This window comes from Anopheles merus, chromosome 2L (assembly GCF_017562075.2).
Source record: "Anopheles merus strain MAF chromosome 2L, AmerM5.1, whole genome shotgun sequence".
Classification (NCBI taxonomy): Eukaryota; Metazoa; Arthropoda; class Insecta; order Diptera; family Culicidae; genus Anopheles; species Anopheles merus.
In genome coordinates, this window is record NC_054083.1 from 968,788 (window position 1) to 983,659 (window position 14,872).

The window sequence follows — 14,872 nt, forward strand, 5'->3', positions numbered from 1 at the left end:
AGTTTTCACTCATTCTGTCAAAAAATGATATTCAAATTTGGTTTTGAAAAACATGCTATGAGACCACCTGGACTACATACACTTTGATTCTAGATTCCACCACGTGATCTCTTTAATGCAACTTGGGGTAAATTACCTGCCATGATCGGAGTTGGTTTTATTTATTCTCAAAAGAAGTTATAGGTTTCGCACTTTTAGTTCCGAGTTGTATGTCGGAAAGTTAACGTTTTCGCTAAGCCAGTTACGTTTGTCTTTTATTGACAAGAACGATGGTTCTAAACAATATTTTCTTTTCTACTTTATAGTTTCCAGCTCGTGTTTCATAATATGGACGATTTGATTTAAAATCGTCATCGTGAGCATAACATGAAGCAAAATTTTGCTTTTACGTTGGTGTTTACCTTTACAATGAATACTGAAGTACCGTCTTGCTTCGAATTGCGGCCACTTCATTTTCTATCGGTCAGAGCGATAACTTCTTGCACACGGGAAAAACAATATTTTCATTCGAAAGTAACTGGAAATACTCTGTATTGCAGTATGTTTGTCTCAAGTGATCCGTGGACCACAGGCTGGAGACCACTGCTTTAAATCAGCTGCTTTCTAAATGATCGAGCGTTGAGAAATAACTGGTTTATGATATTAAACAATGCGATTGGTTATATTGTTGGTTTTCTTAAAGTATTTCATCTAAGCAAGTTTCAAATTCGTTATATTAACTTACAATTACTAAAATTGATTGTAAAGATTCTTCAATAAAGAGTCAGCAGCATAGTGTGCAAAAGTCATAAAAAGTTCCAAACTATTAAGCAAAATCGCAATATCGCTTCTCAATGTACCCTTCCTTCTATGTTGCAAATTTGTTTCAGGATATATCTGAAGATGGTACAAAAACCTTAACAGCTGAAAAATTATCGAGACAAACGTTCAATCGTTTAGTACTATTATGAGGCCACGGACAAGTAAGGCCAGGTCAGACAAATTGATAGCGCATTTCCTTAAAAAAAACTCATAGAAAATCGTTGCGTCCTTAAAAAGCAATAGTGTGTAACCATTGTTCTTGTAAAATCAACAGTCAGGTTTTTATGGAATTATTCGTTTCTATTTTCTAATTTCTCCTCAAATTTGGCCATATTGATTGGTCCGACAATCCATGTTATGGTGATAAAATTTGGAAGAGTTCAATGATATGAATTGTCATATTAAAATATGTTCAGTTAATTTTTAATCAATAGGATCTTCCTATCTTTCAAAATCGCGCCAATATTTTATCGGGCCTGACTGCATATTGTGGCGAGCCGGACTTTGCCGACCGCTGCCGACAGCTTAATTAGTTCAAATTTTACGCGATCATTCATATCGATATTTCCTTTCCGTCGACCCTTCCAAATTTGACCCAAACCCTTCAACAGCTTGCCTTTCTACCATCACTTCGTCCAGTCCACAATTTTGACTAAGGCCCCAAAGGTTAGCCGGGGCACGAGTTCTTAGTTTTTGCGAGATAACATAGACACAAGCCAAATAAAAAAGCGCACACATCGACATCGGAATCGATTCTTGAATGAAACCTCAACAGATAAAAAGAGCGTGCTTGGTGTCAGCCAATTTTTCTTGCTAATTTCTACGGCTACGAACCGTTGTGTTGAGATCGGTTTCGGAGCCTTTTAATGTCGTATGTCCTTGTAGTTTGCGTGAGGCATCTCTTGTAACGGATTTTCGTTTTACCCAATTCGTGCGTAGCGTTCAATGCATTCGATCCAACGCTTTGGGCCAACGAATCTGATTGTAAACATAACCCCCGGAGGGAAAATGGGGGTATAATGGGTTGACAACACCAAATGGAAGGGGCCCCTCAATCGACGGGATCATCAACGGGGCCCCCAAATGGCCGAGGCAATGGAGATTGTTCTTCGTATTATGGCTGTATATGGCTGTATGTAGATGCAGCTGTAACGGTTTTTGGTCTTGTTGTATTCGCAAAAATTGAAATAGTCGATAAAAACCATATGTAAATGAACATGGTCCATAGGTTCCTTGAGTATTTGTATACCCTTCCCCCCTTCCTTCTAACTGAAACCTTTCCCATTTCCCCTTCTCTTCGGTTCACAAACTCGATGTGTTCGATTCGGGTCAAGAATGAAAAATTTAGTTTTTGCAATAAAAGACACACACAATCCACTATCCCAGGCCAGGAATGTGAATACCATTTTTCATGTGAAACAGGTGACTGCTTTCGGCACACAATCGCAAAAGCGGTAGCAGGGGCCCCGTATACAAGAACAGGACGGTTCATCCCAGCCAAGAGCGCACACAATGACATCGATTTAACCATTTCTCGAATGAAACCTCAACCCACTGAAGCACCGTTGACCAAACGACCTTCCTAGGCTTTTTAAAGCGACGCGAGCTTGTTGTCAATTTTTCCTGCTAATTTCACCGGCTACGAGCCGGTGTATTGAAATTTTGTGTAGGGGCCTTTAAACTTTTGTCAGTGTATGATGTGTGCTAGTGGCTGTTGTAACGGGTTTTCTTTGTGGTTAAACGCAGCATTCTGTTCTGTGTTCTGTGCATTGGATTTTAGCACCAAGTGTCTCCGCGTTTTTTTGGTGAGCTCGTGCACCGACCATCCCCACCGAGATACCAAATGGACGGGATCCCTTATTGACGGGGCCCTTATTGACGGGGCCCTTATTGACGGGGCCCTTATTGACGGGGCCTCCTTACCGACGGGGGCCCTTACCGAGGGAGCCCCTTCATCGAAGAGTCCACATAATCGCTGGGGCCCCGTAAACCACCTTTGAGTTTTGGCTTCAATATAGCTGTAACGGTTTTTTATCTTGTCTTTACGCTAAAAGTTGTATGTAAATAGTGATAAAACATCATTTTAATATTAACATGGCCCAGTTCCTTTTTGGACATATGAATACCACCCCTTCCCGATTTCCCCTATTTGTCAGTTGACCACAAAAGTTGAGAAGGGCCCTGCGTGAAAATTGAAGGTTTTGCATTAAAAGCAGGCACGCTCCACGATCTCAGGCTTGAGATGTGAATACCATTTTTCGCGTGAAAACAGCTGTCTGTTTTCGGCACACATATGCAAAACAAGTATAGGGGCCCCCAGACAAGCACAGGCACGTTTCATCCAAGCCAAATTGAAAAGCGCACACATCGATATCGATGGAATCGTTTCTCGAATGAAACCTCTACCCACTGGCCCAAGTAGCAACCGAAGCTTTTTTCTCCCAGTTTCAACCCCCTCATGTCCAAAAACTGCCTTCGCTCACTATTCCTATCCCATTTCTACATTCTACAACGTTTGTTGCGTTCTCGCTCATCAGGGTGTTACCCAAGTAGCAACCGAAGCTTTTTTCTCCCAGTTTCAACCCCCTCATGTCCACAAACTGCCTTCGCTTACTATTCCTATCCCGTTTCTACATTCCACAACGTTTGTTGCGTTCTCACTCTTCAGGGTGTTAGTCAATTCTCTCTTGCCACACGAAGAGAATTCTCCTGCACACTTCGTGTGTTTGATTCTACCCATCCCTGTTGAACACACGTCATTTTCTTCCATCGCACTCATCAGGGTGTTTGCTCTTTCCCATCCAAGCCAAAGAGCGACTTCAGTGTGCTCTGAACCGTGGACGTGAAAGTGTGTGTTTGTGTGCTGCGTGAACTATTTTTCCTGCGTGAAACACTTTCCATACTGCGCCATCCGCGGTGTTCTTTCTGCTTTATCGGAGGACAAATTGTTATCATCTAATTGTTTCGGTAAGTGTCCTTTTCTAAGTGTCTAGTGTTATGTGACATTTATTCTAATTAAAATATTGCACTTTACATGTTTCAGATGTGTGCTGCTACCGCTAGCTGTTCTCCAAACCTCTTCAAATTGCGACACTGTGTGCACTGTGTGGGTTCAATTGATCCTCGAGCACAAAGGTAAGATTGTCACATCTTTAAATCAAGTGTAATTTTTTTAACAAAGTGTGTCTATTAATTGTGTATTTTCATCAACAGCCTTCATACAACACCGCGGTTGAGGCGCGTCAAATCTGATGACATCTTTCCTGAACCAAGCAGGCTGAACACGCGCACCACCACGGGCTCCAGCGCGGTGTGAAGAGGAAAGAAGAAAAGACAGATTTGGAAACAGCCACGCCAGGCTTCCAACCACCGTGTGTGTGTATGTAAGTATGTGAGAACACATGTGTGAATCCTCTTGTGGGAACTGCAAAAAGAAGAGAATAAAAAGTGTGAAGCAGCTAGACTGCCGCAACCAAATCAAGAGAGTGAATTCTCATTTCAATCCGAAAAACTGGGAGAGAGTGATGACATGCGAGAGAGAATAAAACTAGAAACACGAGAGAGGGCCACACGAAGCGCTTTCGGGTTTTTTCGCCTTCGCACACATTTTGCTTTATGCGCGCGACTAAGTGAGCCTTGATGAGCGCGATGGCTCCCATACAAAGGCCTTCGGCTTTGCTAGCTGGGGGAGCACCGTTGCTTGCTTGATGTTAGTCAATTTTTTCTACTAATTTTACCGGCTACGAGCTGGAGTATTGATATTGTGTTTCGGGGCCTTTAAATTTTTGTTTGGGTGTGTTGTATGCTTGTGTTGTGTAACGGGTTTTCGGTGGAAGTTAAGCGCAGCGTTCTGTGCATTCCATTTTAGCAGCAAGTTGCTCCGCGTGGTTTTGGGTTTGGGTGTCTCGTGCACAGGCCACCCACACCAGCAAAAATTGACGGTATCTCACTCTGCCCAATACTTTGCGCCAACGATGATGAGGTATTGATTTGAGCTGTGCGCGCGTGTCGCAGCGTTCTTCGCTTGCGACTTTGGTGCAAGTATCGGCAGATTTCTTAGAACATTAAATGTGCTGCTTTGAGTAGTATGGGGCCCCGGTTTTCTGGAGTTCGGAACCCTCGACAAAATACAGTGAGTGAAGCGATGGGAAAAATGAATTAATTGAAAATGAGTCATTTTGAAATAGATGGTAAAAATCCCATCCAGAGGGGGGGGGGGGGGGGTGAATCGATACGAAGTCGTACATCCACAAGTACGGGGCCCCCTAGATCGCCCAGTCCGCCCACCGTTTAACGCGCCACTGATTTTAGGGCCTGTGACCGATGATCGTAAAGGTCCCATGGCCTAAGCCCCCTCCCCTCTCCCTCCCTCCGCTGGCAATTTAGATATACTGTTAAATCTCCCAACAGCTGTGTGCCAGTACCCCCTCCACCCGGTCATCAGTTACCATTTACAGGGGCCTCAACTCGTCTTTCAGCCTTTCATAAACACCTTCTTTTCCGATGGATCATAGCATTCCGGAAGAGCATACATTCGGCGACAGTTTTGCACACACACGCACACTCACACCCTTGCGCAGACGGCTCAGCATATCTGTGTAATCTACACCATACGAAAGCAAAAGCTTATGGTAACAAAGTTATGCTTAATGCTTAACACGTTCAGTTCGATGGCAGGCCCCAGGGACTGCCAGTGGACTTTCCAGTATGCCGGTTTCACAATCAGCTTGCGTTCTAGATGCCGGCGGAATGGAATGTTGATGAAAATCAGCGCCAGGCTGAACGTGTTAGAGCGAATTAGGGTTCTCCGCGTTGGACAGCAAACCCTCCAGCGTGAGCTAGCGATTCCGTAGTCATTTTTACTTGGCAGCGTTTGAACTCATTGCGCTTTTTTGGTTTGATTTGTGAAAATACAACATCATCGCTGCAATGTTTGTTAACGGCTTTTTTGAGCGCCACAGCAACACATGAGCATTGACCACACGCGAGAAAGAGATAGCGCTATGGTGGGAAAAAGCACGGACGACGGCTGACAGCGATTGGCCGTCTGACGCACCAACACATCCAAACCTTCGGCAGCGTGCTCAGGCGAGGGGTATGAGGCGGAGCCAGGGACGGGCAGCTCGACGAGCTGCTCGACAAATTTGCCGTTGGAGAGAAAAGGAAGGCATGATAAAATTCTCAGAACGCCATAACGCCTTCCGTCGCTTTGCACAGCGGGTATCGCAATTGCAAGGCCTCGTGCGAGCTCGCAAACTGCTCGAAATAGCTTGCGGGGTTTTAACACCAGTGTAAACTTCACTTGACACCGAGTGTCAAAGCGATGTATACAACAACAACAATACTGCTCTTGGAATGGGATTAGAAAATTGCTAATAAAATAAGTTTAGTGTAGCTTCTGAAAATGATGTAAGTCTTAAAACCTATTCTCATACCACCATAAGGTGTGTGCAAAGATTCGTTGAAAATGATCCAGCCGTTTCGGAGGTTGCTCGCAACAAACACCGTGACACGAGATTTTTATATATTTAGAAGATAGAAGATTAAACAGACGGACCAATTGGTCTAAACTTTTATATTATAAATAATATCACACATACGTCAGACATATACAGGGTGTTCGAGATAAATTTGGCACCTGGCCTTTGGGTTCATATCTCAGAGTTGAGTTGACGTATCCAAATGATTGATATGTCATTCGATTGCTAAAAGTTGCGCGAACAAGTGTAAAAAATGTCTAGCTCCGTAAATATGTGGAACCCGTCCGAATTGTAAAAGCGCGTAACGTGTGTTATGATGGTTCGTGCCGGCCATACGAATGCCGAAATTCGGAAGGCGGCGATGTATTCGCTGAACACCGTAAAAATAATACGGTGGCCAATGGGCGGCCGTACGTTTGGCAGCAGGATTCTGCACCATGCCATACGGCCGTAAAAACACGCCAATGGCTCACTGCCAATTTCGACCGATACACCAGCACCGACGTTTGGCCACCCACCTCCCCTGACCTTAATCCTATGGATTACTTTGTGTGGGGCACAGTTGAGCGGGACACCAACAGGGCGTCCTGCAATACCAAAGCGGAGCTGGTGGCCAGAATAAAGGCCGTGTTTGCGGCCATCCCCAGGAACATGGTTGTCCGGGCTTGCGCGCGGTTCCGGAAGCGGGTGCAGGCGGCCATCGACGCGGAGGGGGGGTACTTCGAATAAAAAATGCGGCAAACATGGTAAGCTAAACTTTGTAGAATTTTTTTTTTAATATTTCACATAAATTTGATAAAAAATCCTTTCCTATTCCCTCAGAAACTGTCAAATTTATCTCGAACACCCTGTTCGTTACACATCACACAACCGCATTTTTTCTTAAACGCTGACGTGCACAAACAGAAATCGAATAAATCTAATGTATCGTTAAATTCCGATGACATGCGAAGCATGGGATGACTCTGACCACGGTTGTTACGCGCGGTTATTGCTGAGTTAGCGGTTATCAAAAATGCATGGACTTTGTAGCCGCAGCAGGTGAAAATCGAATCAGAATAAAACAGTTTTGGGGTTTCCGCACGCACACATGCATGCACGCGCGTACACCAGCACGCACCCACGAACGCACGCACCCACGAAAGCGCGAGTTGACGCCAAGCACTTTATGTACGTCAACAGTCAGCACTCTACGTGCTCCATCGAATTAGCGGTCAGCACTTTATGTGCAGCAACACCGATAGCAACAACGAGCGACATCGACTGCTACACCAGGTGACAACCGTAACTGCAGTTATGCAAACGTATGCGAATTGGACAATCTCACCGATCACAGCTGAATCATCATAATCCATTTTTCCTTACATCCCATTCCTTCGCAACAATTGTTAATCGATAAATAAATCACTCTTATTATAACCACACATCATAGCAGTTCGTTTTCATTAAATTACCCGAAACTTTAACTGGCGCCCGAATAGGGACCCTCAAGTTCAAAGTGAGGCGATCGATCAAACCTGCACAACGACAGTTTGCCACCATCTGAATGATACAATTTCCGGAGAGTAAGGTGAAGTGAATAAACCTGTACAAGTGAACGAGTGTTGCTGCATTTCGAGACATTTCTCCCGATTGACGCCGAGGACCCGTAGAACATCCAAAAAGAACCATCCAAACTAACCATCGAAGTAAGAACATCCAAAAAGAAACATCTGGAGCATCTCGCGGCTATTCAGCCCAGAAGAGGAAACCTGATGACGTGAAAGTACCAACGATTGCTGTATTCGAGACGATCATCTTGAACGACGCCGAGAACCTGTAGATGGACGACCATCCCAATACCACCATCCGGGGCGTTGCATCAGCCTTTACGGGTACGACGCAGACAACGATGAACTACGAGAGCATCATCTATCATCTACAAGCCTTCATGTACTGCTGTAAGTGCTAATTTAATTTTTTTTAGTGATTATATAAATTATTAAATTTCTGTTTAAATATCTGTGAGGTTTGAAAAGTTATAGTGGTTGTTCCCATTGACGTGAAGAGTATAGTTTATCTTTTTTATTGAAACAAAACATTTTCATCATTTTTTCAGAAAATTTCAACGTCAACAAATAGTGATCTGTTCTAGTAACAGAATGCGTGGAAATCGACAACCAGAAACAATTCCATATTCTTTCCCCCAACTCGTAATGACCCGACAAACTTTATTGATCTAGGAAAAGTGCCAAATTTTATTAGAGACCTACCAGAATTTCACAGACATGGATTAAGCCTTCCGCGATGGATTTTAGAAGTGGAACATGTGTTGTCTATTTATGGACGACTTCCTTGTAATTATATTGAATTCAACGTGATTGAAGGTACTATAAGACATTATTGCATTACAGCTGATTGGAATACAATTAAAAGAACTCTTCACTTTTATTATAAGGATAAAAGAGATCTAAAAACTCCGGATCACAAATTGACCAAGATTTAGACAAAAACCGTCAGAGTCACTTAGTTGCTACTTCAGTAGAGTGAATGATCTACAAACAGCAATCGTTGCACATATTCAGTCCGGTCCAAAATATTCCATTAGCAACGCAGCACATATTAATTATTTTAGGGAAAAGGCGTTGGACAGCTTTATCCAAAGCCCAGAAAACCCTCTAAGATTCTTGTTGACAAATTATAATCCAAATAGCTTGAGCTCTGCTTTCCATTATTGCTAAGGATTCTACAATATCGATATGTGATCCACCCCATTCACTGAAAAACAACACCACAGTATATCAAAACGAAGATAGTTGCAAATCTACCATTCACCCGGTCAATATCGAATTAGACAAATGTATCAACCAAGAAACGTCGTTCCGTACGCTTATAATCAATTTACACCCAGACAAATAAATCCACAAGGTAACATGATGCAACAATACCGACCAAATAATATGTTTCGTCCAAATAATAATGTTATGCTACAAAACAGAAGTAACAGGCCAATTCCGATACAAGTTAACCCCTCTATACAAACATGGAATAGGCAAAACTTCAATGCAAAACACGCTCGAGCATCGTCTTCAATTCATAGACAAGCTTATGGTCCCGATGCTGTTCCTGAAATTAATGAACAAACTCACCACACTGACCCTCCTCTTGAAAATGTAGTTAGTTCAAATCCACTCGATGAGACATATTCTCAACCAGAGCATACATATCTTATGGAAATAATTAAGGGTTCTGTTGGCAGTGTTGTAGCAATACCTCGCTGATACGGGGGTGGATCTAAAGCCTCTAGAAGGTTAACACAGGCTCTCCACCTCCTACTCCTACTCAATACGTCCCCGTCGTACAGAACGGTAACGTGTCTCTCAATAATTCAAGCTTGGGTATACGGGGAAACCCAAACCCTTGGGCAGATGGGTTGCATGGCTACATTAAGAGGGGGGGGAGGGGGGGTGGTAGATGATCGATCTTCATGACTCTACCTTCAAGCATCTGTTCTCCAAGTCGGGAGCGGCTTCCCCCAGCGTATGTCTCTTCCCGAAGGGCTGCGCTGGCTTCTTCCGTCTTGGCTCGCTGCAGGACTCTAAAAAGCCAACGAGCGTAGGCCCTACGACGAGACTGGAGGTTAGGGGAGAGGCCTTGCAAGCCACCCTCGTAAAAAACCGCATGCAACGAATAGTCAACAGGAAGAAGTACCGTATCAGACCAATCGATTCAGACCCTCGCACCGAAAAAGGACTTACGATTGGAAGCTCGGGACCTGGAACTGCAAAACCCTCTCATCGGATGTGAAGACTCGAATTGCGTTCGATGAGGTCTGGGCCCGCGGTTTCGAAATAGTAACACTTCATGAGGTATGCTGGAAAGGCGTGACGGTGTGCCAGTACCGTAGCAACTGCACGATCTACCAGATCGGTGGAGAGACGCGCGAGCTCGGTACTGCGTTCATGGTGCTGGGGGCGATGCAGCAGAGAGTGATCGAGTGGTGGCCGGTCAACGAACGGATGTGCAGGTTGAGAATTCGTGGCTGATTCTTCAACCTGAGCATCATTAATGTGCATAGTCCGCACCTTGGGAGCACCGATGACGAGAAGGAGGCCTTCTATACGCAGCTGGAGCGGGAGTACGACCGCTCCCCAAAACATGACGTGAAGGTCGTCATCGAAGACCTTAATGCTCAGGTCGGACAGGAGGAGGCATATAAACCAACGATTGGAAGCTTCAGTGTCCACCAGCTGACAAATGACAACGGCCTCAGGCTGATAAACTTTACTTCCTCCAAGCACATGAGCATCCGCAGCACCTTCTTCCAGCATGCACACCGCCATAGTTACACCTGGGACACTCAGGGGCGATACAAAGTCCCAAATCGACCACGTTCTGATTGACGAAAGGCACTTCTCGGATATTATCGACGTCAAAACGTATAGAGGCGCAAACGTCGACTCGGACCTTTTCCTGGTCATGGTAAAGCTGCGCAAGAAACTCTCTTTGGTTAACTACCAATGGAGTCAGACCACCCCAAGGCTCAACCTGGACCGGTTGAAGTGTGCTGATGTGGCGGAGGGGTATGCGACAGCGCTCGGGGAAGCGCTACCGGCCGACAACAACATCACCGCGATGCCCCTCGCAGACCACTGGCGTATGGTGGAACGAGTCATCAGCACTGCAGCCGAACACAAGATCGGCCGCTTACCACGTGGAGAGAAAAAAGAATGGTTCGAGGAAGATTGCAGACGAGCACTATCCGAAAAGAATGCAGCGCGAGCCCGTATACTACGGCATGAAACCCATCAGAACGTGGAGATCTACATACGACTGAGGAAACAGCAAACCCTGCTCTTGCAGGCCAAGCAGCGCCGTTTTGAAGAGTCAGGCGAACAGCTGCTGGAGCTTTCTCAGTCGGGGGACACCCGCTTGTTCTACAGGAGATTGAAGGAGGCACGGAGCGAGTTTGCTCCTAAAACCACAATGTGCCGGGTTGCGGAAGGAAATCTCCTGACGGACGAGCGGTAGGTGATCGAAAGGGTGAAGTATTTGTATATTTCGTATTTGTATATTTATTAAATGATCGACGGACCTCATTAGCCCCCTCGATATATGTAAGGGTACAATAGGAATATAACATAAATAGTCACACGCTTTACAATAACACAATAATAACAACAATAACAATTACAAGGACGCTAAAGATTCTGGCGAGAGGCGCGAAGTAAATTAATGCGACTCAACACATTTGCCATCGTCATGCCGGGCTCATACGCATCAGATTCCGCATTCAGAGCAAGACATATACGCAGAAACGGGTCTCGGGAGGCGAAGGCGGTCCTTGTCTCTGGGATGGCCAGCATCGCCCGAGGGCGGAGAGTTCTTGCAGGCACGTACAGTTGTATCGACGAGAGCAAAACCGGACAATCGATGCTACCATTGAGAAACCCAACGATAAAAGCCAGCCTAGCATTTCGTATTCGGTCGTCGAGTTGGGGTAACCCGAGCAACAAACACCTTGTTGTGTAGTCGTTGTTGCTGCCCCACAAACGGAGCGCGAAACGGGTAGCCCGAGCAGAGTAAGGCCACCACACAACGCTGCCATACTCCAGCACTGATCGAATAAGAGCACAATAAAGAGTTTTGGTGCAGATTGGGTCAGAGAGCTCGCGAGTCATGTTAACGACTAAACCTAACAATTGACTGCATCTTTTCACAACGTGATCAAGGTGTTGCTCAAACGTGATTCTCGCGTCGACGAAAACACCCAAGTCCTTGACACAATCGGCTCTCTGCAAAGTTTACCCGTTTAGCGTGTAGTCGAAATGCACTGGAGAGCGCGAACGGCTGATGGTGATGGTAACACACTTATCAACACAAATGGTTAAGGAGTTTCGCGTGTACCAGTTATCGAATTCTTCTAGTGAAGCCCATGATATGCACGATTCCCCCGCACAATGCGTCTCCGGATTTCGCTGCTGATGTCGTTGTCCGAAGTAACGACCGTCCCGAGATAACAAAACTCCTTTACCACCTCGAGACTATCGCCGTCAACAAATACACTGCTTCCCAGATGGTCTGAGTCACCGGCAAGCAGGTACTTCGTCTTCGTCGCATTGATTCTCAGTCAATTCCTGCTGTATCGCGTTTGCCCCGTTCATGGTGGCCTCTAACAGGCGGATCAACTTCCCAGGGAACCGCTGCATGGTGCTCCAGTGCCAGTACCGTAGCAACTGCACGATCTACCAGATCGGTGGAGAGACGCGCGAGCTCGGTACTGCGTTCATGGTGCTGGGTGCGATGCAGCAGAGAGTGATCGAGTGGTGGCCGGTCAACGAACGGATGTGCAGGTTGAGAATTCGTGGCTGATTCTTCAACCTGAGCATCATTAATGTGCATAGTCCGCACCTTGGGAGCACCGATGACGAGAAGGAGGCCTTCTATACGCAGCTGGAGCGGGAGTACGACCGCTCCCCAAAACATGACGTGAAGGTCGTCATCGAAGACCTTAATGCTCAGGTCGGACAGGAGGAGGCATATAAACCAACGATTGGAAGCTTCAGTGTCCACCAGCTGACAAATGACAACGGCCTCAGGCTGATAAACTTTACTTCCTCCAAGCACATGAGCATCCGCAGCACCTTCTTCCAGCATGCACACCGCCATAGTTACACCTGGGACACTCAGGGGCGATACAAAGTCCCAAATCGACCACGTTCTGATTGACGAAAGGCACTTCTCGGATATTATCGACGTCAAAACGTATAGAGGCGCAAACGTCGACTCGGACCTTTTCCTGGTCATGGTAAAGCTGCGCAAGAAACTCTCTTTGGTTAACTACCAATGGAGTCAGACCACCCCAAGGCTCAACCTGGACCGGTTGAAGTGTGCTGATGTGGCGGAGGGGTATGCGACAGCGCTCGGGGAAGCGCTACCGGCTGACAACAACATCGCCGCGATGCCCCTCGCAGACCACTGGCGTATGGTGGAACGAGTCATCAGCACTGCAGCCGAACACAAGATCGGCCGCTTACCACGTGGAGAGAAAAAAGAATGGTTCGAGGAAGATTGCAGACGAGCACTATCCGAAAAGAATGCAGCGCGAGCCCGTATACTACGGCATGAAACCCATCAGAACGTGGAGATCTACATACGACTGAGGAAACAGCAAACCCTGCTCTTGCAGGCCAAGCAGCGCCGTTTTGAAGAGTCAGGCGAACAGCTGCTGGAGCTTTCTCAGTCGGGGGACACCCGCTTGTTCTACAGGAGATTGAAGGAGGCACGGAGCGAGTTTGCTCCTAAAACCACAATGTGCCGGGTTGCGGAAGGAAATCTCCTGACGGACGAGCGGTAGGTGATCGAAAGGGTGAAGTATTTGTATATTTCGTATTTGTATATTTATTAAATGATCGACGGACCTCATAAGCCCCCTCGATATATGTAAGGGTACAGTAGGAATATAACATAAATAGTCACACGCTTTACAATAACACAATAATAACAACAATAACAATTACAAGGACGCTAAAGATTCTGGCGAGAGGCGCGAAGTAAATTAATGCGACTCAACACATTTGCCATCGTCATGCCGGGCTCATACGCATCAGATTCCGCATTCAGAGCAAGACATATACGCAGAAACGGGTCTCGGGAGGCGAAGGCGGTCCTTGTCTCTGGGATGGCCAGCATCGCCCGAGGGCGGAGAGTTCTTGCAGGCACGTACAGTTGTATCGACGAGAGCAAAACCGGACAATCGATGCTACCATTGAGAAACCCAACGATAAAAGCCAGCCTAGCATTTCGTATTCGGTCGTCGAGTTGGGGTAACCCGAGCAACAAACACCTTGTTGTGTAGTCGTTGTTGCTGCCCCACAAACGGAGTGCGAAACGGGTAGCCCGAGCAGAGTAGGGCCACCACACAACGCTGCCATACTCCAACACTGATCGAATAAGAGCACAATAAAGAGTTTTGGTGCAGATTGGGTCAGAGAGCTCGCGAGTCATGTTAACGACTAAACCTAACAATTGACTGCATCTTTTCACAACGTGATCAAGGTGTTGCTCAAACGTGATTCTCGCGTCGACGAAAACACCCAAGTCCTTGACACAATCGGCTCTCTGCAAAGTTTGCCCGTTTAGCGTGTAGTCGAAATGCACTGGAGAGCGCGAACGGCTGATGGTGATGGTAACACACTTATCAACACAAATGGTTAAGGAGTTTCGCGTGTACCAGTTATCGAATTCTTCTAGTGAAGCCCATGATATGCACGATTCCCCCGCACAATGCGTCTCCGGATTTCGCTGCTGATGTCGTTGTCCGAAGTAACGACCGTCCCGAGATAACAAAACTCCTTTACCACCTCGAGACTATCGCCGTCAACAAATACACTGCTTCCCAGATGGTCAGAGTCACCGGCAAGCAGGTACTTCGTCTTCGTCGCATTGATTCTCAGTCAATTCCTGCTGTATCGCGTTTGCCCCGTTCATGGTGGCCTCTAACAGGCGGATCAACTTCCCAGGGAACCGCTGCATGGTGCTCCAGTGCCAGTACCGTAGCAACTGCACGATCTACCAGATCGGTGGAGAGACGCGCGAGCTCGGTACTGCGT

General features: G+C 46.2%; 1 protein-coding gene and 1 long non-coding RNA gene across 3 annotated transcripts in view; one reads left to right on the forward strand and one right to left on the reverse strand.

The window, feature by feature from the left end:
• The window catches only part of LOC121592025 (barH-like 1 homeobox protein), a 140,500-nt gene that overhangs the window by 43,179 nt on the left and 82,449 nt on the right, over positions 1 to 14,872 (reverse strand). The window lies entirely within an intron of this gene.
• Positions 3,625 to 4,136, forward strand: LOC121592033. The gene is made up of 3 exons (XR_006004626.1): positions 3,625 to 3,768; positions 3,845 to 3,936; positions 4,015 to 4,136. It is a non-coding gene; the product is annotated as an uncharacterized LOC121592033 (long non-coding RNA).